Source organism: Ambystoma mexicanum, chromosome 11 (assembly GCF_040938575.1).
Source record: "Ambystoma mexicanum isolate Mex_15411 chromosome 11, UKY_AmexF1_1, whole genome shotgun sequence".
NCBI classification, from domain to species: Eukaryota; Metazoa; Chordata; class Amphibia; order Caudata; family Ambystomatidae; genus Ambystoma; species Ambystoma mexicanum.
Window position 1 is genome coordinate 1,231,502,237 of NC_090934.1, and position 23,152 is coordinate 1,231,525,388.

Below are 23,152 nucleotides of genomic sequence, written 5' to 3' on the forward strand. Positions count from 1 at the left end.
CCAGTAGGATACAGCGGCGACGATGTGGACGAGCGCGTCCTTGGATCAATGAAGTTTCTTAGGCAACGGGAGCATGGTGGCTCATGTCGGCAACGGCGGTCGACGACAGTGACGGGCAACAGTCCGGGCGCTTCTCCTTGGAGCTCCGCAGCAGTCCCCGTATCGGGTCGGCAGCCTGTCGAAGGTCTGTCTACCAGGGAGCTTAGGCAAAGATCAGCTGTGCACGATGGTCCCTCGAAGCTCGGGAAGAGGGCGCCTTACCAGGTCCTCTCTGGGTCAGTTCTTGAAGCACAGCAGCTTTCAGATTGCGAAGGAGAGCAACAGCAATTCTTCTCATCAGCAGGGCTCAAGGTTAAGCTTCACTTCAGTTACTCGTCGTAGTGGACTTCAGCTTCTGAACACAATACCTAGCAGTGAGAGGTCCCCAGATATACTGTTGATCTCCCATTCATTCCGCTGGGTCATACTCAAGCATCCAATCACGACTACAGGCATTCATGGAGACAGGCGGCCAATCAGGCACACGAGGTATTCAGGCCATTCACTTCTTTCCAGACACTCACAAAAAGTTATGTGTATTTGGACAAGTACCGAGCCATTCAACACTCCAAGCTGCATTCATACCGGTTTCAGGCAGGGCTGTCTGAACCATTGTGTCAAACACCAGATACTAGACAGTCACAACATAGAATGTATATTCTTCACACACTCCATTCACCCAGGTCCCGCCCAGGTACCCACAACATACGGTCATTGAGAAGGCTCCAGCCAGTCTGGTCGGCACTTCCCCACACTACCATATACAGAACTTCTACCCAACAGCCAGTCAGGGGGAAGGGACAGAGGCAGGGCTTCCCGGGACTTCGGGAAGATCAGGGTAACAGGTGATGGAAGGCAAGAGGCCTGGGGGGGCATTTTGCCTCCATCAGGAATCTACCAATTCCAATGACAGGGCCTGGGCATCCCAAAATGGAGGACGCTCAGGGCACCAGTCATTTCAGCACGGAGCTGCCACCAGCCCGAACCCTGCTCTGTGGGTCACGCATAGGTGCCCAAAAACCTACACTAGGGGCACAGGGTTGTACCCCTACCAATGGGTGCCATAAGGGTATCCCATAGGTCTGTTCACCAAACCAAAAGAGAGAGAGCTACACCGCCAGGAGTCCCACATGAACTCCTGAGCAGAAAACACGACAGAACACACGATAAAAAGCAGTAAAGGACAAGGATACGGAGGCCCTGTCCCTCCGATGCATTTCCAGCATCACACATACCTTTCGGAAATATCATTTCTCAGGATGTACAGTCAATTTATCTACCCCGCCCCTCAGTAGTTTCACTAATAAAAAGGTCTAGAATTTGATGTATTCCCCTTTAGAGTATTGCTCCCCTCAGAATTATTCCCCTTGTATTATGTATTATGCTTACATATCATTTTCTTTTGGCTGTCTCACAGACAGGTGTGCACTCTCTTAAGGACTGGCTCAATTCCCCCCCCACTAGGGACAGGTTGACATCAGTCCGCAAGATGGGTCAGCTTCCCTCAACAGCCTGATCTCCTTTGCCTGTATTTGGCCTGTCTGCTTTCTTTTCCACTGAAGAAGGCGTGGGTCTTCAACACCACCCTGTAATAATCCAAAATGTGTCCAATGGCAATACATCTATTCCATTCTCCTTTCTGTTATTATCAATTCTCCTTTCTCTCTCTCCTCTCCATCAGCTAACCAGTCAGAGTGAGCGAGTGAGTGTGTGTCCCAGAATCAATGGGTCTGAACTTTTATAGAGCAGAAATCACACCCTTTAGAGGTGTGTATACCTTTTGTAATCTAATTGGTCAATGCATGTGATTGGACAGGGTTCCAAAAGTGGCACTAAACCACCCCCTTCATCCTCATTTGGCATATAAATGAAGAGGCAGTCTGATGGGAGTAACTTCCAAACCCAGTTTCCATCCTATTTGATATGATGTCATCTTGAGATTTCTACATTAAACAATTTTAACTTTCCATAGCATAATATTCCTCGTATGTGATCATCGTACTAATTAGTTCACCAGATTGCTCTCACTTAGGTGAGTTAAATGATGCAATGTTCATCTTGGCATGACTTCTACTGGATAGGTTACATATTTGGGCTTTTTACAGACTAATATTTTCAACAAAAAATATTCTTCCATCTTAGTACAGCAGGTTAGTGGGCACGTACACCCGGATATATGAATCACTGGCCATTTCTGTATGTAGATTTCCACATTCACCTAATTTACATAATGAACATAATATCACATAAATATCATTTTGCATCCAGCTGATAGGGCTTTTCACACTGAATATTTAAAAAACATTAAGTTTCTACGACTGTCACTTCTACAGTTAAAAGTGAATATTTGATTCTATAGGTCTATTTCACATATCACATTATTTCATATAATCAAAATCTGAAATGACATACCATTTCCTGGCTGGTACAGGCAAATGGTTTCAGTTACTTTTGGAGGTGAGGGGTAGGGCTTTTTGTTACTCCAGTAAATGATGTTGTCATGGTGCAAGTTCTTAGAAGTTAGGCTGCTGGCAAGGCCATTTACAACATCAGTACTGCCCCTTGGAGTGATCCCAGGGTTTGGCTGCCCCTTTGCCAGACATCCAGTCTTTAAAGGTGTGAGTCGCATTGACATATGAAGACCTTGCTGATTGTAAACTATGATTATTTGGAGAGCACTCTGTTGTTCCGAATGAATTCAATGTTTTTATGAGGCATTTGTCTAGGCCCTCTGTCAGCTGTAAGCTGTAAAGGGAAGCATTTATTTTTATTACCCAAAATGCATCCTGAGAACCAACTCCATGCAGAGTCATCAGCTTTTATTGTTGGCTTCAAAGCCAATGTTCACACTTTGCTCCTGGGGAAAGTGTGCCATCCCACCCGACATGTAGCTTGTTGGGGAATGGAAGGCCATTTGGCAGTTCAAGCTTAGTTTCATTCAGGTTGGTGTCATTCACAATTGCAGCCTTTAAAGTCACATTATAACTTTATCTTTGCAACTAAACTCATGTCACAACTTTTTTTTTCCTTCGGTTCTTCGGTTCTTAGTATTGTTCCCAGCCGGTAGATTTGTTGTACCACTGGAGCACTGGAACGCTGGGGAGCAGTAGTCCTGCAGACCCAAGGACCTGAAGACCCAAAGACTCTGCACCCGACTCTGCGGCCGCTCCGCGGCAGGGATTGAGTTTTGTATGTTGGTAGGTATAGAGCAAGGACTGGATACCAACAATTCTCCTGTCTTCAAAACTGCAATGTAGAATGCCAAATGAGCTTGTGCAAAGACTCTGCACCCGACTCCATATCCGCTCTGCAGCGGGGATCGGGTTTTGTATGTTGGTAGGTATAGAGAGAGGACTGGATACCAACACTTCTCCGGTCTTCAAAACTGCAATGTAGAACCGCAAATGAGCCTGCCCAAAGACTTTGCACCCGACTCTGCAACTTTTGTTTTGTTATTTCTGTATGTTACCTTCTACAAAGTGGATTTTCAGTCCTTTAAAGGCAAATAGACACAATGCAAGGCCCCAATTAAGTTTTTCTCCTATGACATGCTGTATTCTTTTATCCCTGATGTCATTGCTTTTCCATTTTAATAAAAGTTGCAGGGTACTTTCTGTTAACTGGAAGCATTTAGCTTGAGCCTTGTCAGCTACTTAGGACACATATTCTGATTGTTGATGGTAGATGATAGATACTGTGCGCAGGCTGCAGCTCACATATTTGTTTTTAAACTGGTGCTTTTCATTCTTTGCGTCCTTTTCTTTCGCATAGATCTCCATAAAAAACACATCTGGCTCGTTGCAGACTGCCACTGGAAATCCACCACCTAGGTTTCTACAAGCAAACATGCTTTATATCATTAGGGCTGGGGGACGTTTTTGCTGGCAGAGTGGAATAGGCAGCATCTACCCATGATTCTACTCTGCCTGCAGAGCAGAATCCATCTCCATTTCCACTTCCTTAGGGGATAGAAATGTATTGAGGATGTCAGTAGTGGCACAAACATTTCAGTTAAGTAAAAGGCTGAAACATTCTGTACTTCCAAAATGCCTGAAATGTTGACCCGCCTGTGGCAAAAAATATGACATTTTCACTCTGAATGATGATTTTTTCATTCGAGATGGAATGGCGTTAGGAGGGAGGGATTTTCTTCAAATTGGAAATGTTGGCCACTGTATGAAAATCAATTTTGTGTGCCCCCCATATACAATGAGTGGCGGAGCCAGCCATGGGACTTTGTAGGGTTGAAGCCCTCCTAAAGTATTGAGGAATTTGCGGTCAGAAAGAACTCTGCAATGAAGCACAGATCGGGAAAGTGGCGCTGCAGCAAGAGCCTGACAAATCCCTCACCTGTAAGAGCAGTTTAAACAATCATTAACATGCAGCAGCAACAAACACTGATGATTGAAGGCTGCACTGCCAATATAAATATATCCCCCATTAAGAAGCTTTTAGATGGCTATTCCCTCCCAGTGATTGGCATCTCTTTGGGAAACTAAATAAACTGAAAGTTGGAGGGCACACCGCCCAATGATTTGCATCTCTTTGGGAAACTAAATATCCTGAAAGTTGGAGGCCACACCGCCCAGTAATTAGCATCTCTTTGGGAAACTAAATATCCTGAGAGTTGGAGTGTACACTGCCCAATAATAAGCATCTCTTTGGGAAACTAACAGGGTTCGCGTGCATACGTATTCATGCAACACATTGCTTGTGGCTTACCTGACATCTGCGCTGAATCCGTGCGGGTCCAACACGTCACTGCGACATCACAAACGCCTTGCGCGATACGGCCAGTGAAGGCGCACACTGTCCAGCGCACACAGCTAAAAAGGGGGCAGAACACGTGAAATGGAGAACAACAAGCGAAAATGTGGGCATTATGGGGGAAGCACACAGTAAAAATCCTCGCAACACCCACACACGCTCTAACATCACGTATTCATGGACTTGAACAGGGCTGACCAGCAAGTGGGAAAAGATGCGCAAACCCGGAAACACGTGCGCCAGGCGAAAGCAGATAGAAGCGCCCCCGCACAGCAAAGCCAATCCATAAAAGCGTGCGCAAACAACAAACACGCGTACACAGCTACAATGAATGTACCATTCCTCGCAGCAGTGATCGTGGGACACTGCAGGAGGAGGAGGAGGTGGATAGCCAGGCTCTGCATTTTTTTACCCAGGACCCGCCTTTATGGGATGCCTGATGACCAGGTCTATGGCAGGTATAGGTTTCCACCTCATATCATCCGAGACCTGGTCACTGAATGGGAGGATGACCTCACATCACCCATCCTGTGCACCTAAGCACTGAGCCCCTTGGAAAAGGTGCTCAAAGTCCTGCATTTTTTGGCCACTGCAACTGCAAGCACTGACATTCCATCAACGTGCAGGTTGTATGCGATGCCAAGGGAATCATCACCTCTGTCTATGCGAACTATCCAGGGTCCACCCATGACAGTTTCATATTCAGAATGTCACCCCTAAACCGGGTTTACCGGTGGTGATGGTGGTGCCCCACATCCCCAACCAAATGCACGGCCGCTGCGCATGGGAGGGGAAAGGGCACGTGATGAGGCAGCCCGTACCCAGTTTGTGGCTCAATTTTTCACCTAAAATCCCAACAATGCGGAGTGCACACAGCCCTGGCACATTCCAGGTGACAATCGATGATGACAAAGGGACAGTCAACTGTCACAACCTTACCACCCTGAGAATGTGTCCTTGGAAGTGCTACATTGTGTGCATCCCTAGCTACTTAAACAACCCCAATCCTGTGTGACCAAAAGGCACACATTCAAGGTGCATAATCCACTACCCCCTTGCAGAACAGCACATCCAAATGCTGGTATTTTATTTATGTTTATTTATTTGCATTAATAAAGTGCACATCGGCCCTGTGGAATTGTGGCGCTGTTACAGAGTACTCACTTGGAAACAGGCAATAGCAATGAACAGGGGTGACAGTATGTCGGCCAGGCAACAGTAGTACAGAGCATGACAGCAAGCGTATGTTTGTCACCTAAACCTTCCTCCCAAACCCCATGTCACCCGCCCGACACACCATGCCATGGCATGCAATGTGATAACAACAAAAGAAATGCACAACACATGACACAACTGTCATACAGTGCACCGTGACAAATGGAAACAGGCCAGAGACAATTCCCTCTGACATATCAAAATCAAACTGTACACATGAACATATATTTACCAGCATAACGTATCATGAACCCAGGACCCAACAGTGACAACGTCACACAGTGACCAATCACAGTAGCACAAGTTTCTCAATGTGACAAAGCCACCACATGGACCCCTCCCATCCTGAATGTGTGACTGCTAGCTAAATGTGGCAGCGTACCGCATACAGCATGAAGTGCATCAACAATGGAGACAGGCAAGGTAATGCATGAAGATGTACCATGTAAATATGCACAATTAGCAACATACAAATGCAAATGCATGTCAACCATGCACTGGAGAAACCATCATGAATCCCCACTAGGGATTTATATACAGTTTGGACGTCAGACTGGCCACACAACTGATGGAAGCCCAATGCCTCTGTGAAAGTTACTGTCACACGCTGCCTTCCTTGCAAGCCCATAGAAAGGGGAAGCAGGAGTGGCATATGTGTCTGGACCTCAAGCCTCAAACTGTAACGCTCTGTTCTGACTTGAGTGTCGTGTAGACCGTTGAAACCTCCGTCCTCAAGTGACGCACAGGGGAACTAAAAGAAACCCACTGTGCGACCTTCGGGGCCACAGGTGGGAGATGTTACTTCCCGGATCCACGGAACCTCTGGAACACCAATGCTATCTGGTGTTTGGAAAACCCAGGAAACCTAGGAGGGAGGTTCGAGACTCAGATGAGGCGGTCCCTAGAACAATAGGACCGCAGGTAAGCGTGGATGCAGGATAAGCCACCTGTAGGACTGAAGGCGAGAGTTGAATCCCAAAAGGGAAATGGCGTAAGAGTTCAGCAAGGTACCAAGGGATGATCCAAAGGCAAGTCAGGGTTGTGTCCGAAATCCAGCAACAGGTAAACAGTTCCAAGCAAAGGTACAAAGGGGTAATCCGAAGGAGTCCAAGATAGAGTTCCGAGATCAAGGTAAACAGTAAAGCAAAACGTAACGCCAAACAGGGTCTGAAGATAGCTGAGAAGCAATGAGTGTTCCGTGTCTCAAGCCTTATATACTGTGCGATTCGGGGTCATGTGACGTCCACCAAGGTCACGTGAGGAACGCCACTCTGGATCACGTGGTCGGCGTGGAGATGTAACGCCGCCCCTTCTGCTGTATGTTCTCCATGGCAACTGCCAGTGCAGGAAGGGTTGCAATCGAGCCCGTAAAGCACACCTGGTGCGGAGCTTTCGGTCCTTTGGGAAAACCGAATCACATGAGCCTCGAACCCTGGAGGGAGGTGTTGGGGAAATGTGAGCAGTATTCTGGTGTGCGTGTGCAGGGGATCGCCTAACACGCTCACCTGGTATCCACAGGGACGCCACCCAATCTGGCTGGACTGCTTCTGACCTGGATCCACCTCCCCCTGGCTATCGTTCTGCCGAAGTATCTAATCTGGAATACAGGGTTTTGATTTAGCCCACAATCTCTTCCTCTCTGAGACCACTGCCCTTGTGAACACAACAACCCTCTTAGAGCTTTCCTCACCTTGGATTTCGATATGGTGCGCTCTCCGTCCTGCAGTTCTGTGCAGGGGTGCATTGTGGATGGGTGCTTCACTGCCGAGTTTGCTTCACTGGCGTGGGCCTGTAAGTCCAGACCTGCTGCGACTCAGTTCTTCAGGTAAGTCTATGGTTTTGATAGTTTGTTTTGTACTTGTAATTGCCCCTGTTAACGTCTCTCCTTCTCTCTTAGGTGCGGGAGGAATGATGAGACGCCGAGCTGGCTGGGGGTGTGCTCGAGATGGTAAGTGAATGCGCGGAGCGTGGCGCTATGTGCGCTTTTGCAATGTGCTAACCTGTGTTATCCTTCTCTTGCAGGCCACTGTGATGTTATGGATGGTAACTGACGGAAGGATGAGGAGCAATGAGTAGATGTTGTCCGAATTGCCATCGAGTAAGTATGTGTATTGATCAGCCTTGCCTTTTCTTGCAGGTTGATGGAAGGCCGGAACGAGAATAAACCAACAGCGAGTTCCGCTCAGGTAAGTGTGCTTCCGAATGTTGTTTAAATGAAAGATGCAAACGCTTACTAATGCTGTCTTTCTATTTCTTTCCTCAGGTTGTGGCTTCAAGGAGAGAGCGAGAGTCTGCCGAGATGCTGGAGGTTCGGGACACTGGAGAGAACGACAGGACCTGGAATAACTAGAAGGTAAGGATGGCTAATGATATTTTCCTTCTTCTTCTTGCAGGTGCAGGCCTGGAATGCAGATGACAGACCGCAGTGAATGTCACGCTGCGAGTGCAGAGCAACGCAAAGCATGTTCTGCAGCTCAGGCGTGGCTTAAATAGTCTGCAGGTATCCCAGCTGCCTTCAGGCCTGACCACACCCTAAATTCTAGACCGCACGATTCAGTTCTGGAACTGAATCATGTGGGGGCATCCATGTTGTTCTATTGCCATTGAAAGCTCCATGCCCCCCTTCTGCCATATGAGCCTGGCGCCAAAGGTGCCAGGACTGACTCCAAGAGAGTCTTGGGGGGCATGATTGGGCCCTTGGGTCCATGTATGGACACTGTGATGCAGCCAAGAGGCCCCGAGTGCCAGGGCCAGGGGCAATGGTCATAACACAAACACAAACATGAGACAAGCCTGTATGGGCCCAGCCGGAACACACAGTGGATGCCTTCAGATGCCACACAAAGCAACACAGTTACATGAATCACAATAGACAAAAAAAATATATTTTTTTTAATTGCCATGGTTGACCATGGGGGGGCCCACTGAGGAGGGAGGAGGTGTAGTGTGCACCTCAACACCCACATGTGTGGATGTTGAGAAAAAAAAACTCCATGGGCTCATGGCCCGCACCGCTAGCCTATATTGGGAGTACAGTTGTCGCTGCCGTCACCCTGTGACGCAATATGAGAAGGTGTGCGTGGTACGGGAGGCTGACCATGCATAGCGCTGGCATGCTCCTCAATAGCAGCAAGCATGCAGGTCTGAAAGGTCTGGTTCTGCAGGATGATGGTTCGGAGGTCCCCAAGCAGCACCTCACTTGTAGCACATAGGTCCGCCTGCAAGGCCTCACGTGTTGCACGGAATTCCACCTGCAAGCCCTCATGTGACACACAGGTATCATCACTGTTTGCATGGAGCTCAGCCGAGATGTTGTGTGTCAGCTGCTCCATCTGCTGTTCCGCCCGTCTACCTTGGGCCATCTCAAGTGCACCCAGAGTAGCTATGAGGGAGGTGGTCTCTTCACTCAGGGCATCCCTGAAGCCATGGCTGTGCGCAAAGCCCCCAGTTCAGCCCGTCGGTCCCTGTTGGCGGCCAACATGTCCTACCCGTGTGAGTGGTACATGAACCGCGTTGCCTGTTGCTGGAGCTCCACCTGCCTTTCGGGGGGAGAATGGAATTGACCACCCTTTCCACGCACTGAGACATCATCTCACATGATGCCCCCTGTTTCTGTGCAATGGCATACAGCATCCATGCCAGAATCACTCACCTGCGACAGCAAATATGGTTCACTATCCGATTCCGCACCAGAGACATAGAGATCCTCAGAGGTGTACTCAGAGACACCCGTGGCCAGGATGGTCTCTAGCACCAATGGATTTTCTTGCGCTACCACCCCACAGCCTCCACTGGTGCCTGGTTGGGGCCCTGAATACTGCACCCCCTCCGCAATCTCCTCCTCCACTGCTTCCAGTGCCTCATCACCTGCACAAAATAAGAAAGAAGACATGACCACACATGTTAACAGCATAGGCCACACACACAGGTATTACAATGTTGACAGCCAACACATGAAGCAGCCATGTGACACATGACACAAACTCAGGCATGCACGCAGTGCCAATGTAATGGAACAGGACCCTGAAAGCAAACATGGATGCCTGTCAAATGGCAAAATAAGACATGTACTGCATGGTGCATAGCACCTGCATCACACACAAGCTTGTGACTGGCATAGTCCTTCCACAAACATGACAGATGCCAACACACAGATGGCACATAGCATAGCCATGGCAGAACTGTCCACCAGCCCCAGATGGAAGTCAAATACTGCTGTCCATGATCCATGTAAAATGCATGTTATCAGACAGTACATGGAAATCAGTACGACAAAACACACATGTGTCACAGGATGCAACAACGCTAGGGTGTTGAAATGCAGTGAAGGGAGGCACATGGGTACATTAATGCTAGGTCACTTTGACACAAGTGAATAGGCATGTTGAAGGATGAAACAGGGCTCAGAAGTGTGTGGGTGTAGTGCAGTACATGTGTACGGCCTCAACTATCAACAAAAAGACAAAACCAGTGATTGCAATGTTGTGTCATGATGGCAGTGTAAGGGCAAGTGCAGTCATCATGTGCAAAGCGTTGGCAGTGGATTGTAGGGATACAGTGAACCCCAACCCCAAGGGCTGGGCGTGGCTTGGAGACAGTGCATGGGTCAAAATGGTTACTCAGAGTACCCTGTTGTAGCAGACAGTGTAGGCAGGTGTCAATTGCATTGTCACAGTCATATAGGACTACAGCAGGGGAGAGGAGGACAGAAAGCACAACACATAAGGAAGCATCAGAAGTGCTCCCAGAGAACCGACAACAGCAGTTGCAGAGAGGCAGGAAGGCTGCACCAGAGGGAGGCATCCGCTCGACACAGACCAGAACCACAAACTAATGGCCATGTGGAGCAACTGACCCTGAGGGAGCAGGAAAGGGATGATCAAATACCATGAGAAGGAGGAAATACCGGAGATGAAGTCGGATGAGGGGCTTGCCCCGGACCAATAGGGGCTTGCCATGAATGAACACTCATGGCCACTGTGAGCCTGTGCCATCAGCACAGTCCAAGTGACAGACCCTGTATCAAGGCCAAAGGATGCTCCAGACAGTGCAGGTCTGGTAGAGTTGCAGAGGGAAGAGTGTATATTCAGAGAAAATCGGGAACAGCCTGTTGCAGTAGTCTGCTATGGAAATCACCAGTCCCATGAAGACATTGAGCTGCTGGGGGATAGATAGGCAAGGAAGGATGCCCGTGAGGAGGATCAGCTTGCAGAGTGACCTCACAGAGACATCAGTCATGTGACGACAGAGGGCGAGTCTTGAGTGGAAAATTATCACAGGCTATGCGCAAACATGTTTTGTAGCAAGAATATGGACAAAAGAGGCTGGCGAGTGATTAACATGGAAGGAGGGTGCAGGTGTGTTGATGAGGATTGCCTCTGTGTGCAGCATATGGTCTGTATGCAGTCTGCATCGCAACAAGCAGGTATCAGTCAAGCATTGCATGGGTCACACATGGCAGTCATGACTAAATAGCCTCAACTGGCAGTCAATCTCAGCACATCACCCAAGCAACATACACATGGCCTGGACACACACGCATGAACACTCACCTGACATCGTCTCATAATCCGGGAGGTCTCCCACGCCTTGGATCTGCCCCTCTGCAATGAACCTTCCAGCGATCGCCTCATGTTCAGTGAGTTCATCGTCCTCTGTTGGTGACCCACTGCCAATCACCAGAGGGGAGGCAAAATTAGAACCCTGCTTGTTTTTTGCTCTGCGTTTGAGGTAATTCCAATGCTTTGAGCAATGGCGTAACACAAGATCTGGGGCCCCCCTGCGAGCCATGCTGAGGGGGCCTTCCCAACTCGTCAACAAATCACGGGTCACGCCCACACTGGGCAGGCCTAGATTACCACGCTTGCGCAATACACACAAAAGTGCTGCTGAAGGGATGCGTCGCACACTGAACTAGGAGAAAGATAAAATATGTGTTTTAATGCAATATACAGCACACCTTCTGAGAAAAAATTGCTAGAAAGCCACCGTGTTTGCTATTGTATTGTAGGATAACACCAATCAAATACATGCAAGTCACCAACAGTGCACATGAACATTAATGCTTTGCTATTAAAAATGGCAGGCCACAATGAAAACATGTCCAACTGGCTGCACAATGTAGACCAGTGTAGACACGTAATAACGTTACAGAAAAGCATGCCAGGCCACATTTAGACACACCTAGACTGGTTGCACCAAAATTCCAGTTGAATCAATAAGACTCATCAAGAAGAGAGCACACATTCAAGCTTGCGTCTCTGCAGCCTCTAACAACACAGCCAAACTCTTTTAAATCAGCAAGGAACTGGTCAATCCTGTTGCGGTCTCAACCTCTCCTGTTCCCCCAACAGGCCCTCTGTACGGCTTTGGACTCTCGCTTCTCCGCTAAAACTCAGGACATCCTGTCCACTATCTCCTCTTCCTCTCGCTCTTCCTCTCTCGGCCCCCCTTTGGCCATCTCTCCCTCTCCTCCAACTTTCTCCTCTTTCTCTCTAACACCTGACAAGGTTTCTAGACAAGTCCCATCTATGGAAGTGTCGTTGAAACAGGTGCTCACCCGCACCTCCAGAACGATCAAGGACCATATTGATACCCTTGCTCCAGCCTTGGCCGATTTCTGTAATCATTCTTTTGCCACTGGAACTTTCCTCTCTCCCAAACTCTTGGAAAAGCTGGCCATCTCTCAGCTTACTCTCCACACTGAATCCGTTGGTTGTCTCCATGACCATCAGTTTGGCTTAAGAGCTGTAAGAGGCACAGAAACTGCTCTCCTGAACACCTGTGAAGATCTGATCCCTACCTTGATTCCAGCATTCCTTCTGTTCTCATCCTCCTTCAACTTTCCTCGGCTCTCAACGCGGTCAACCACACCATCCTGATCAATCGACTCTGTGAGAACCTGGGCATCATGGATCAGGCCCTGGAGTGGCTGATCTCCTTCCTCTTGGACTGCCCCTCCCAGGGCCAATTTGGTCCCTTTCACTCCGCCACCTCTCTCTACCTGTGGCGTTCCCCAGGGCTCTATCATCTCACCCTAATTTTTCAACCTCTACTTGGCCCCTTTGGCCCCCCTGATCTCTACCTTCTCCTCTAACTTTCAGTGTTTTGCGGATGACACTCAGCTTTCCTTCAGGCTCCCCTCAGCTTACTCTCCTCTGTCGCTCATTCCTGGTGTCATCTTTAATTCCACTCTCTCTTTCTCTCCTCACATCTCGGACGTCGCCAAGAAGTCCCACTACCAGCTGCACCTCCTCAAATGGACTCTTCCCTTTCTCACTTTCTCCCAGAAGCTCACTGTCTCCAGAGCCTTGGTTCTCTCTAGGCTAGACTACTGCAAAATTCACTTTCTCAATCTGCCTTCCGCTACTCTCCTCAACTAATCCAGAACAGTACTGCAAGACTTATCCTTGGCCTCAAGCCCAGGGACCGTATCTCTCTAGCCATGAAATCTCTCCACTGACTCCCGGTGGCAGCAAGGATAAAGTTCAAGACCCTTTGCATTGTCCACAAGGCTTTCTGGGGTTGGGATCTGCGCTACATCCAATGCTCTCTTCCTCCAAAATACCCCTAAGGGTTAGATGCTTCTCCAGGCAGAAAGTGGGGGGGTAGATCCCTCTCCCCTGCAGGTGCCTCCCTCTGGAATGGCCTCCCTGCACTGCCCAAACTTGAGCTGGACCACCCGAAGTTCCGGAAGCAGCAAAAAACATTCATCTTCTCCTCTGCTTTCTCTCTCTCCCTGCCCTGCTGACCTACCTGTCTGCTGTGCAAACTGGATGCTTGTCTACCCTCAGTCTCACTGATTCCAGGCTCTTTCTTGATCAGTCACCCTTGCACTACCTCCGGGCCTACCACGCAGTTAGGGGCTGTAACTGCAACCCTACAGTCCCTTGTTCTCCTTGCACTACCCAGAGCTGCGCTAATCTGGCTGCACTTACACAGAGCATTGCTGCACTGTTTTCCCCTCCCTTGCACTTCCTCCCTCCCTTCCCCTTGTACTTCTCGTTCTCGCACTCGCACAATCTGAATCACACAAAGCTTAGTAAGATCATTTGTCTTGTCTACCTCTGTTTTCCTTCCCTTGTCATGCCTAAAACACTTGTGTACAAGCGCGTTATCTATGACTTATCATATCATATAATTTTATCACAGATGTCCAGAAAAATATACAGTGTCACAGTAAGACACAGCTAGACTGGTAGAACCCAAATGCCAATCTAGCCAGGTAATTACACTTAGCAAGACTGCTTTATCAGAAATGCCCAGTTAAAAAAATTCATACCAAATTGAGGAATGACTAGACTGGCTGCACCAAAATGCCTCTCTAGCCACTAATACCACTTATCATGCCTGCTTAGCATGGACATGGACAACCATTATGATTTATTGCACAATCCCACCCCACCACACATCCCCTATCCCTCCCACCCCCTACCCCAACCTCCAAAATCAGCTAATTGGCCCATAATTACCTCCACATCCCTCTTCCTTGTCTCAGTGCTTATGTATCAGGCTCCTTGCCTCATATGTAAGTACAGGGATGAGGAAGAGTGGGACTAGGAGTAATGAAGATTACAGGTACCTAAATCCGGCATTACCTTCTTATACCTCTACCTTATCTCAGTACTTGTGTATGAAGCATAGTGCCTCATACACAAGTACTGTCTCAGGGCTTGGAGTAATGAGGATTACCAATAGGTAATCAAGGCATTAAACACAAGTAGTGGTGCAACCCCATTGAGCAGACTCGGCTTCAGCACTCCCCCCCCTGAAATTGTGGGCTATGTTGACTTGAACAGGCTGATCTACAGAGCAGTTGACGGACACAAAAGGACACAGATGTTAAACAGCACCTGCGTTTCGCTGTTAACATGGGCCCATGCATGCCAGGGGAGTGCTTGGAAGGGCAGAGAGGGAACAGGAGACCAGTCATTCTCACAGCAGTCCATAAGTGGGTACTTTCAGGCTTAAAGGAGAGAGTTAACTGCTTGTAACAATGACACTGCACTAGCATAGTCTCATTAAAATGCATAGACATTAGATGCCCCCACACAAATAAGTGTGTTCCTCTCCCACCACACGTGAAGTTAGCCCCTCTCCCAACATTTGAAGGGTTAGCCCCCCTGAATTGTAGGTTTTGTGCACACCCAGCCATCCATACATTTAAGTGTGCACTCTTTCACCATACAGGCACACCCAGGTAGCCACCCATACATTTAAGTGTGCACCCTTTCACCATACAGGCACACCTAGGCAGCCACCCAGACATTTAAGTGTGCAACCTTTCAGCATACAGGCACACACACCCAGGCACCCACCCATACATTTAAGTGTTTGCACACTTTCACCATACAGGCACACCCAGGCAGCCACCCATACATTTAAGTGTGCATCCTTTCACCGTACACGCACACCCAGCCACCCATACATTTGTGTGCACCCGTTGACCATACACTCACACAGACAGTCACCTGTCGAATGAGAGGTGCAGACAACAATTGTCCTCGGCAATTGGGGTAAAGGGGGCAGAATACCTCATGGAAAATGTACCCCTGGCTCCTGCAAGGCTGTCTGTGACCCCTGGTGAAAAATGACGGGTCACGCAATGCTCAGGAACCCCAAAAACAAACAAAAAACGTGCACGCGACCCCTCGGTAGCCAACGTGCATGGAATTAACATCCTGCAGTATGCTGTGGCACCCAGAAACACAAGAAATGCGTACGCACAGAACACGCAGGCTACTATGACCTTGAAAATGGGGTACGTGACACAGAAGGGCAGTCACAGTGGGAAAAATAAGTGCGCGACTCACCATCTGCCTGGAAAAATGAAGAAAAAAACACAAGCGTGTGGGTGTCGGCAACTCCCCCGCCAAAAGAAGAAGTAAGCACTGCTGCAGTAAACAAGAAGTATGCACTGCCACAGTAGTGAACAAATGGCGTATGAACCCACAAGAAGAAGAATCTCACGCGTCGTTCCCCACGAAAAAGCACATGCAGGGCACTGGCGTCCTACGCGGACCTTTAACCCGTACTGAACGGCAACACCCAATGTCCTGCGCGTGTCACGTAACTTACGCGTTTAGGGCTTTTCCTCTGATTACACGCAAATGCGCTGCTGACACAGAAGACTCCCGACTGCCTTTCCATTGCTCCACAGCCCAGCCCCAAGACCAAGTTGCCCACCCACACCTGCCTCGGGGGTTGCCATGTCGGACCAAGCAACATCTAGGGCAAGTCCCAAATCCCCGGCACAGAGGCAGAGGGCTGCCAGCTTCTCTTGCAAAAAAGTTGGCATCCTGATGGAGCAAGTCTTGGGGCATTAAGATGCCCTCTTCCCTGGACCATCGCAACTCGACAAGGAAGGACAGAGTAAGATCTGGGTGGACATTGTGGGTGACATCAACGTGGAGGGCGTGGCACCCCGCGACTACAAACATGTCCTGAAGTGCAGGGAAGACTTCAGGTCCTGGACCTTCAACAAGGCCCGGCGCCTCATAGTTTCTGGTGATGGAGTGGGGCGCCGGGGCCGGTTGACCAACAATCAGATCAGGGTCCTGGAGCGCATCAACCCAGCACTGCACACCCAGGTCTTAGAGTTGCAGCTCTGTCCCGAGTCGAGTGGTAAGTGGCCATGTGTTCTTGTCCAGCGTAGTGCATGTTGAGGTGTGGATGGAGTGTGCACCTTGGCCATATGTGTGGCATGCCTCATGTACAGATGTCTGTGTGCATGTCCATGACACTGCTGCATGTGAGTCCAAAGAAGCGTATTCCACGTCAATAGTGTCTGTGTTGCAATGCATGATATGCACCAGCATGTGACGGCGCATACATGTTTGCATGCCTGTGCCTGGACACATGTGCATCTCAGTGCGTGATTGACTCATGCACCGCAGTTGTCCACAAGTGCGCTGTGACGGGAGATCTACATGGCTTGATGCATGACTGTCAGGTGATGTGTGTGCACGTGAAGTGCATGTTGCATGATACATGTGAGGTTCAGCTCCTCTTCTGATGTGCCCAGAGTGCCTTGTACATGGATGCTAATGTTTGTTGCACGTGGCATGCATGTTTGTGCATGTGTGTTGCTTGCACTGACCTGTGTGTTGTGGAGGGTGATGATGGGTGTGACGTTTGACTGTGCCACTCATGTGCATTTGCTTTGTGACAAGCACACATTTGTTTGGTACACTGATGCCTGTGTTCAATGTCTCCCTATTCACAGCGGCAATGGAGGAAGAGGGCGGAGACGGAGCTGTGGAGCACCGCGGCGGGGATGCCAGACAGAGACGCAAGGCCCAGTCATCCTCCCATGTTACAACATCTTCCGGGAGCGAGGGGACTCAACAACGGCCGCAGCTGCCTAGGGGAGGCCCAAGAAGGTGAAGTTGGACGCGGGCTCCTCGGCAGTGTGAGTGACGGGTGAGCTCCCACAGGGTCAATCCAATGCGGAAGATGGTTCGGAGTCATGCAGGTTGGTGGTGGACGAGGAGGAGGAGGAGACCGCATCAGACCAGCACAGGTGGCGGGGGTGATGAGGTAGGTGCAACTGCTGCAGACCAGGGGCAGGGGCAGGAGGCAGTTCAGGTCACCACGGAGGGGCCTGTGCCTAATCCTGTCCCTGATCCTGTGCCTGCGTCAGTATGCACCTTCAGGGATGCCTCAAGCCAGACCGGTCCGCATGTAGAGGATGAGTCCACATTAACTGACTTTCCTCTACCTGCGGAATAGGCAATTCGCGACAGGGTTGAGCCCATGCCAGCCGTATCGCGAAGCGCACAGGAGGCATTTGTGATGACGTGCAGGCTTCCTGTCGGGTGCTTGCACATCATGACGAAGAGGTCTGGGCCCTCGTGAACTAGCTTGCTCAGCTCATTATTGCAACTTTACTACGTGTGCTGTGCACTGATGTGACCCCCTCCTCCTCTTCCTCCACTATGCGCCAGTCGTCCTCCATGCTGTCTTCCAGCGCAGATGCCACCACAGCCCCTGTGGACCTGTCCCAGACACGGCAGCCAGTTTGGTGGAGACCACATCCCTGCCACAGTTGGGAGTCAGAGGATCAACAGGGGTGGTCACCACAGCAACAGGAACACTGGCAATGGAGGTAGGCAGGCACCTTGCAGCCGGGCAGGAGCACGACTGCCCCGGGGGTTGTCATCATCCCAGAGGCAGTCCTGGAGGTGCAGGCACAGGGCTTTTTGGCAGCAGCAAGCTCTGCGTAGGATGCGACATGACGTGGGGCCATCAACACCAGAGGGGCAGGCATCGGCCATCGGGCAGGTGGGCAACGTGGACCTTGGCACAAGGATGTCTTTCATGTGCCAGCGAATGGGCCAGCAGATCGATGCAGAGCGGCAGCAGGCACGTGGGGTACAACTCACCATGGTCAGGGCAGAGAACACCCTGCGTCGTGCAGAGAGGCGGGCCGAGTTCCTTGAGGAGACTCGCAAGGAGTTTGAGAGGAGCATGACGGGTCCCTGCGAGCCCTCGAGGATAGAGCAGTGGCCCACCTCTGGGAAATTGACGCAGAGTTTGATGATGCCCTGGTCGAAACTTTTGCGGGAAATGGTGAGTCGTAGCACTAGCCTGCTGCCTTTGTAAATAGTTAATTAGTTGTAGGTTTCCTTTCTTTTTTTTATTATTTGGAGTCCACAGACTTTGCTCCACATTTTGTAAATAGTTATTTTTTATAGGGTTTTTAAGGATTCATATTTGTACTTTTGGGATCATGGACCCTTCAGCCCTGTATATAATTGCACATCTTTGCATTTCTTTGGATTTTATTTCACTATGGGGTAATGGTTTTTCATGATTTGGATTTTGGGCTGAGGAACAAACATTAGACATGTGCCACTTTTTTAGAGTTTCTGTTTTTCCTATGTCACATTCATTTTTGTTTTGCATTTAATTTTCATTGACATTCCTTTGATTTTTATTTTCATATTATCTTTCAGTTGGTGTGATTTTACATTATTAATACATTTTTATTCCTTCCAATCTAAGTGGTGTCTGCTCTCAATGGTTTGGTGCATGTGTCACTCGTCCTTGGCTCTGTCACGTGTCCCTGCTGTGGAGCATTGTTGGTCATGTCTTTGGGTACATGCATGTGTGCATTTGTGCTTCCCATGCCATGGGGCATGTACGGGGGAGTGGGACCAATGGATGAGTGTTGAGTTGCACTTTGGGGGGGCAGCATGTGGTGGCATTTTGGTGGACATTTGCTACATGATTGCATGTTGGGACAATGGGCCTCATTACGAGTCTGGAGGTAGCCATGCCGCTATTAGCGGCATGGCTACCCCCATACTGGGTACCGGGTCCGGGTCTGGGCTCCTGGAATGGGGAAATACCGGGCCATTCCGACCTTGGAGGGCCCGGTAATTACCTATACCTGGAACCTGGACCCGGTACATCCCCATTCCCATTTGAGCCCCGATAGGGCTCAATGGGAATGGTGAGGATGCTAACCGGCCCGTTAATGACAGGCTCGTTTTTAGCATCCTGGTCTGCCAGCGGGTCCCACTAAGGATGCCTGGTCTTCCTGCACTGCCCAGGGATGAGGTCACAAGCTTGGCAAAACGTCGGTTTAAGATGTGAGAGCCTTAAAGTCCACAATCTTGTTTCCTTCCCCCGGCTATCCGGTTTTCAACAGCACTCTGAAGAAAATTCGACCAGGATGGGGACGGTGTCCCGGTGGCTTGCTTTGTTTTGTTTTGTTTGTTTTGTTTGTTTATTTAATATAGCGCAGAACCAAAACCCTCAGGTAGCTGGGCGCAAGCAGTACAAAGATACTTGGGAGGCTTAGTTACAGTGGTGGAGGTGGGTACATACATAGAATGATAAACATCAAGCAATAATAAGCAGAGAAACAACAATTCAGGACATTATTACTGCCACAACGTTGCAGTGGACAAAGGTCTCAATGGATTTAACAAGGTACAGGCAAGTGATATCAAGGAGCAAATACAGTTGGCCTAGCGACCATAAAGAGAGTAGTCAGGAGTAGGTAGAGCAGGATTTGTTCGGAATTTGGATTAGGAGTCATTTGTCCATATCCAGGTAAGGACTTTCCGTCTAAATCTAGGGTAAGGTTGGTCAGTTCTCAGATCTATGGGGAGTCTGTTCCAAGATTGAGCGGCTATGACCTGGAAGCTAGATCCGCCGGCTGCGGTCCATTTGTATCTAGGAACCTCTAAGGTATATGCATTGGACAATCTTGTAGGTCGGTCAGAGGTTCTCTTGACAACTCTTTCTACTAGGTAGGGAGGCGCTATGTCATTAAGGCATTTAGAAGTCAGAGAGAGTGTTTTAAGGGAGATTCTGTCCTTAATCTTAAGCCAACAAGCATATCTTCTGAATGCAGAGATATGCTCCCTGTTTGGGATGTTTAGAGCTGCTCTCAAAGCATTGTTTTGGAGTCTTTGCATTTTATCAATAATGTACTTATTAGATCCAGCGTATAGAGCATTGCATTAATCCAGTATGGATAGAATAAGTGTATTGGCTAGTGTAATGCAACTAGTTTCGGAGCGAAATGGTCGATAGGCTCGGATCAATTTGCAAGTATATGCTATAGATGATGCTAGTGAATTAACTTGCTTTTTGAGGTTGAGGGCCGAGTCGAGATAGAAGCCAAGGGTTTTGACTGCAGGTGACACTTTGATAACATTATCATCGATGTTAAATGAGGCATAACTGGTGTCAACTTTTTTAATGGCCATATATGAGCCTAGTTTTATCGTCATTCAAGCAGAGGCCATGGGATGCCATCCATGCCTGAATGAGGAGGTATATCTTATTTACCAAGGCCGAGTCTTCCAAGAAGTTGCCCGAAAGAGGGATGAGGATCTGGGTGTCATCTGCGTAGTTGGTGTAGGTGACACCCAGTCTGTCCAACTTGTCAAACAAAGGCTTAGTAAAGATGTTATACATCGTGGGGGATACACATGAACCCTGAGGGACGCCACATGTGACTTGTATAGGGTCAGCCGCTGCTAGAGGGGAGAAGACACTCATTGTACGGTTAGCAAGGAAGGATTGCACCCAGGTTATGGCATCACTTGAGAAATGGGCAGCTGACCTGAGGTGGTTACATAAGACTGTATGATCCACCAAGTCGAAGGCTGCCGATAGGTCAAGGAGGAGAAGCATAGCTGATTTCCCATTGTCCTTCAACTCGTCAATTTGGGTCTTGAGGTCGATCAAGGCGGTTTCTGTGCCATGAAGGGGGCGGAAGCCAGACTGGCGTGAGCCTAGTAGGTTATTGGCTTCTAGGTAGTCCTGTATTTGTATATAAGCGACTCTGTCAATAATGTTAAGTAGGAAGGAGACTGTGGTGATAGGTCTGTAATTAGTTGGTATAGTTGGATCTAATGTTTGTTTTTTAAGCAATGGTAATACTCAAGATTGTTTAAGATTGTTAGGCACAAGGTTTATTTTGAAGGAGGCGTTGATAATCTTTGAGATGAAGGGGGCTAAGTCTCTAGCTGCATCCTTTATAATTTAGACTGGACAGTTATCTCCTTTGCAGTTGGACAGTTTGAGTGAAAGTATGATTTTTTCTTTATCGGTAATGGACATTTTTTTAAGCTGAAAGGTGGGGGGTGCTATTGAGTGGGTTTAGGGGTGGTTGCTGCTGAGGTGAGGACTCAACAGGTAGGAGCAAGGAGGCTTTCTTTTTGGCAATTTTAATTTGGAGGGTGGAGATTTTATCTGATAGTGCATTTTGTATATTGGTGCACCAAGTCTTATCCTTAAGGGTATTATCAACTTGCGGTATTGGTGATTCCATTTCACGCAAGATGGAAAATAATTCCTTGGTGTCTGGTTTAGCCTTCGATATTCTGTCGTTAAAGGTATTCTTTTTCGTGTTAATTATTTCCTTTTTGTAAAATTTAGAGTGATTAGTTAACTTGGCTTTGTTCTCCTGAGTAGGTGAGTATCGCCAAATTGATTGTAGCTTTCTTTTTGGAACCCTTAATTCTTTTAACTGTGGGGTGAACCAGTTATTTAGGTGGGATGTCTGTCTGCCTTTATGGATTTTGACAGGTGCGATAGTGTCTAGTACCTTTGTCATAGCACAGTTGAAGACTTCCACTAGTAGGGTAGGGTCTGAGTTAATGGTAAGATTATTGAGAGTAGGGAAGAGATGTGGTAGCAGCTTTTCTGCGGTGATGTCTTTTTTGCTCCTAGTAGGGAGAGGTGGTACCATGACTATCATTTTCGGGCGGATGAGGTCAAGAGAGGCGGAGAAGGTAATTAAGTGGTGGTCCATCCATGATTGAGGTTTTATATTAGTGATAGTGATGTTGCAGTTCAGCTCGCCAACCCAAGCTAAGGTCCTGCCTTTGGTGTGTGTGGAGGTAGTAACTTTTTTTGTCAGCCCATAGTCCTTCAGTAGTGAGGCTACGGAAATCTCCTAACATCAAGATTTGTGCATGGTCCTTAGTATTGTTGGTCAGGATACAGTTAAGGTCATCACCAAAGGAACCTAGGGGTCCAGGTGGTCTGTAGATGGTAAGGGTACGGTTACTGGAGAGATGAAGTTTAGCTGTAAGAGTATCGCAAGAATGGAAGGATGGTGTAGGAGTAGGTCTGATAGGAAGGTTAGATTTGTGGATGATAGCTAGACCGTCGCCTCTGGCGTTGGGTCTGTCAACTCTTAGTAATTGGTACCCAACTGGTACAGCAAGCATAATGGCAGGTCCTACACCCTTATGGAGCCAAGTCTCAGTTATGGCTAACAGGTCCAAATTCTCATTGGTTAAGGTGTCTGCAATGTCAGCAGCATGAGCCACCATAGATTTGGCATTGATAAGCAACCCCAATAGTGGTAGGATTCTTGTAGGTTTGGTAGTATAATGTTGTTTGGTTGTAGGTTTGGTGATAGGAAGTTGGGTAGTTCTTTGAAGGTTTGTTGGTGTAGTGACTAGGTGAACAGAAGTCAAGTAGTTATGGTTGAGTTGCTGTGTACGTTTAAAGGAAGGCCCTATAGGTTGGGCCACCTTACGTGTGAGGCCTCTAATGGTAGGGTTTGTTATAGGGTCATAGAAGCGGGGGAGTCTTGATCTCAGTCTCATGTTTCTGTCCTTGGGTGGGCATGAGGAGAGGGAGGGAGTAGTCATGATGT